This window comes from Pinus tabuliformis, chromosome 6, assembly GCF_031772625.1.
Source record: "Pinus tabuliformis cultivar Carrire ecotype Pingquan chromosome 6, CPIR1, whole genome shotgun sequence".
Taxonomy (NCBI): domain Eukaryota; kingdom Viridiplantae; phylum Streptophyta; class Pinopsida; order Pinales; family Pinaceae; genus Pinus; species Pinus tabuliformis.
In genome coordinates, this window is record NC_142292.1 from 1,321,726,950 (window position 1) to 1,321,732,042 (window position 5,093).

The 5,093-nt window shown below is 29.7% G+C and overlaps 1 pseudogene; it reads left to right on the plus strand.

The window, feature by feature from the left end:
- Positions 1 to 3,905: 3,905 nt before the first annotated feature.
- On the plus strand, positions 3,906 to 4,734 carry LOC149263481 (serine/threonine-protein phosphatase PP1 pseudogene; annotated as a pseudogene).
- The last annotated feature ends 359 nt before the right edge of the window (positions 4,735 to 5,093 follow it).

Genomic DNA, 5,093 nt, shown 5'->3' on the forward strand with positions numbered 1-5,093 from the left:
AACCTTCACTCAAAAATTATCTTAATAAAAACCCTCCCACTACTATTTTATATCTCATAGATTTTCATATATTATATTTTATTTACTATTTTATCTATAACTTTTTTTAATTATTTGATATTTTTATTTGTATAAACAAATATTTTCTTAAAAGTGATTGTGTTAAAATAAGAAGTTATGTGGTGCTCATGATAAGATTAGATTAAGAAAACAAGATTTTAATAGTGTTTATTCATTATAGGTTAATTACTTGGGAGATAGAAAAGTTGTGTTGTTGTTGTAGTAATAAAAAATTATTTTCTAAATATTTTTTAAATTTTTACTTGATATATTTATTCAATAAATTCATAAATATTTATTTTGAAATAAATATCATTATATTAACAAAATATTATTATATTTTGCTTAAATTTTATTAAAGGTAAAAAAATTTAGAAAAAATTATCATGTTATATTTTGATGCATTTTCTATTCCTTACTATAAGAATTTTAGGAAAAAAGAATACAAGTGGAAAAACAAAGTATTAACATGTTCTTACAAAAGTTATTATCTTATATTTTGATTCATTTTCTTGTCCTTACTTTTGGCCTACATTTGACTTTTTTTTTCCTTATTTTGGACTACATACAAGAAAAAACAAAATTCGTATCATATTCTTTTATAAAATATAAAAATAATAATAGCACTTTCCATCACTTTCAACAAAATATTATTATCTTTTACTTGAAATATATTAGAGGGAAACCTCTTGAAAAGGTTTACCATCTTATATTTTGATTTATTTTATTTTAGTGTCCTAACTTTTGGACTATATATCTTATAGATTCTTATATATTATAAGTTTTTCTATTTTATATTGACATTTCATATTTTAAGAGTACTATGTATAAAGACACTATGAAAAGATTGTGAATTATTTGGAATGATATACAAAACTTGTGATGTGATAAGTGGATTATTATGTGTCACCTATTGACAAGTGTTTTTGTTGATAAATTAAAATTCATACATTTTTTGTTTAATTATCGACCAAGGCAATAAATTTATGAGCATATGAGTGCAATATACACAAAGAACGACAATCTCTTTAATATATGGCTTATTCTAGATACATAGAAGTTGGTTGTTTTAATAGCAGAAAAAAAGAGATTTTATCTAATGACTCTTCAATTATCTTACAAAATAACTCTTTAAATTATTAAAATGTTATAAAATATTTTAATATTTTCAATTTAATAGCAGAATGTTTTCAATCCCCATTTTTAAAGTAAAAGTAACCCAACCCTTTTTTTAAATATACATAAATTAATAGACAAAATGAAAATTAATATAATGTCTAAACCAAATACAATCACAAATAAGCCAAGAACTAAATTATCAAGTGACAACAGTCCTCTCATACTGAGGCAATCAATGAGATACAAATGGGATAATGATATGAATACTACAACTAATCAAACAAATAAAACAAACCATTCCATAGTCAAATGAATCCAACAATACCACAAATAACCGGATTCAAAAAAACATGATCTGGACATACTAGAAACTCTAACAACCAATAAAAAGATTGAAGAAATATAATTTGAACATAGTAAAAACTCTAACAACCAGTAGAAAGAACGTAATGAGTTTTGCCACCTTACCATGCTTTGAGTAAGCCCAACTCCAGGCCTAGTTAGCTCCTTATAAAAACTAACTACTCAAAAAAAATTCAATTGAAAACTAACTCAACAAAACATACCAGAGAGAATGCTACAATTAAAAATGGAGAACTTCACCAATACCCAGCACAATAGATACTATTTCAATTCATCAAATAGAAGTAACAACGTTTTGTTTGGGTTATGCCCATCATTTTTATAGGGCGTTAGAAGCCAAAAATACCAAAACAGAGTTTGGCCTATCTAGGCCAACTGCCTCAAAAGTAAACATAGTAAATGGTTACAAACAATATTAAATTCGATTGACATTTCATTCCATTTTTGCGCGTAAGATCTACGGATCAGAGATAATTCAGTTGGATTGTAGAATATTGAGCTTGACGTGTGTGGGATTATTCGGTACATCTCTCCTATAAGCATTAGAAGTGATTCTAGATTTATTAGTTTGATTATGATCTGTAGGATTAAATTTTGGTTTAAAATTTGATTATGATTTGTAGGATTAGATTTTGGTTTAAAATATTGTTTTTTAGTTTGATTATGATTTGTAGGATTAGATTTTGGTTTAAAATTTGCAATTTAATATCATCCAAGTTATTAAAATTGGTTTGAGATTGTAATTGGTCTAAGCCACACCAATTTTTAATATAGAAAGATATTTTATATCCATCAGATTTTCAATTAATAGCCTTCACTTAAAAATTATCTTAATAAAATCCCTCCACTACTATTTTATATCTCATAGATTTTCATATATTATATTTTATTTACTATTTTATTTATAATTTTTTAATTTTTTATATTTTTATTTGTATAAAGAAATATTTTCTTAAAAGTGATTGTATTAAAAGAAGAAGTTATATGTGGCTAATGATAATATTAGATTAAGAAAACAAGATTTTAATAGTGCTTATTCATTATAAGTTAATTATTTGGGAGATAGAAAACTTGTGTTGTTATAAAAATTTATTTTCTAAAAAAAATTATTTGATATATTTATTCAATAAATTCATAAATATTTATTTTGACATAATTATCATTATTTTCAACAAAATAATATTATATTTTTCTTAAACTTTATTGAAGGTAAAAAAAATTACAAAAAGTTATCATCTTATATTTTGATGCATTTTCTATTCCTTGCCATAAGAATTTTAGGAAAAAACAATACAAGTGGAAAAACAATGTATTAACATGTTTTACCTGAAATGTATTTAAAAAAAACATCTTACAAAAGTTATTATCCTATATTTTGATTCATTTTCTTGTCCTTACTTTTGTCCTACATTTGATTTATTTTCTTTTCCTTATTTTGGACTACATCGAAGGAAAAAAAGTTTCAGGTCATATTTTTTTATATAATAAAAAAAGAATAATAGCACTTTCTATCACTTTCAACAAAATATTATTATCTTTTACTTGAAATATATGGGAGGGAAAACCTCTTGTAAAGGTTTACCATCCTATATTTTGATTTATTTTATTTGCGTGTCCTTACTTTTGGACTACATATCTTACAGAGTCTCATATATTATAATTTTTTCTATTTTATATTGAAATTTCATATTTTAATAGTAGTATCTATAAAGGCACTATGAAAAGATTGTGAATTATTTGGAATGATATAGAAAACTTGTGATGCGATAAGTGGATTATTATGCATCACCTATTTACACTTGGAATATGTAATTCTTACTTATCTTAGTTGTGATTCTTACTAAGTAAAGGAGTATGTTCCTAGTAGTTAGGACCTATTTCCTAGATTGGTGTGTGATTGAGATAATCTCTCAACCAACAGATTGTGTGTCCAAGATAACGTACCTATCTTGAGACAACACTTCGTGTATATATGTAATTGCATTTGATTAATAAATTACTTTGGATTCACATATTTTATCATGGTATCAGAACCCTGAAGGCTAGCCCTTCGTGGGCTTGGACCATCCTGGGCTGAGGGAAATAATGTTTGTGTGAATGTTTGTTTGTCCATCTCCCTCTATCCATTGGCCAGGGCAGTGGTAGTGTGGTGATTCATTACTCTGGGGAATTATGGACCAACCTACGAGATGTAGAAACAGCTACGGTTTTCTTTGTAGTGCGCTATGAACCAGACATGAAGAGTGGAAGCCAACTAGGTTAGAAAGCCTATTTGCTGAGAATTGCAGAGAACATGTACGACTTTAGACCTGTGTGGCCAACACTTGCAACTCCGTTGAAGGGAAGGTGAGAGGCAGAGGAGAATGGGGTGGGAAATTGCCGTGCATGGAGGAGCAGGGGATATTGCTCGCACAGTGATGTTAGAGCATAGTGAAAGAGCAGAGGTACGACAGCTCTGTCAAGTTTAAAAAAAAAATAGTTCTCAACCGAATTTATTGGCGCTCAAGGTGCCTATAAAGATCTGTGGTGATATACATGGTCAATATTTAGACTTGTTACAACTATTTGAGAATGGTGGCTATCCACCACAAGAAATATTTGTTTTTAGGGGATTATGTAGATCGTGGAAAGCAGAACATAGAGACAATATGCCTTCTTCTGTCATACAAAATAAAATTCCCTGAAAACTTCGTTCTATTGAGGGGAAACCATGAATGCGCTTCAATCAACAAAATTTATGGTTTCTATGATGAATATAAGCGGCGGTACAATGTTCGGATATGGAAGGATTTCATAGAATGTTTCAACTGTTTGCCTGTTGCTGCTCTTATAGATAAAAAAAATTCTATGTATGCATGGAGGTCTATCCCCTGATTTGAAGGACTTGAGGCAGATCAGGGATGATATTCCATGACCTTTAGATGTGCCAGATCAAGGTCTACTGTGTGATCTTCTTTGGGTAGATCCAGATAAGGATATTGAAGGCTGGGGTGAGAATGACAGAGGTGTCTCATACACCTTTGGAGCTGATAAAGTTACTGAATTTCTACAAAAACATGATCTTGACCTAATATGGTGGAGGATGGCTATGAATTCTTTGCCAAAAGGTAGCTTGTAACTATCTTTTCAAGAAGCCTGGAACATGCAGTTCCATCCCAAGGGGGATATTTTGGCTGTAGCTGGAGGGGGTAGCACGTCCATTAAGCTGTGGGATACTACTTCATGGCGAACATTACATGCCGGTGAGATCCCTCTTTTTTTCTCCCACTGATTCTCAGATCTTATTCTCTGCTTCAGATGACAAGCATATTCATATCTATGATGTTGACAACAAGAGCCTCATATGTGCGGTGTCTAGGCATACAAGTTGGGTTCTAAGTATCGAAGTCAGCCCATATGGTTTAGATGTTGTCACAGGATCCAGTGATAGAACTATGGATAGTGTGTTGCTCATGCCACTGGAGGTTTACTGCCTTCTTCTTTCTCTTTGGGTCAACCTAACAGAACTGGAGGGAAGGTAAACGCATTGAGCCTGATCAACTCAATGTAAA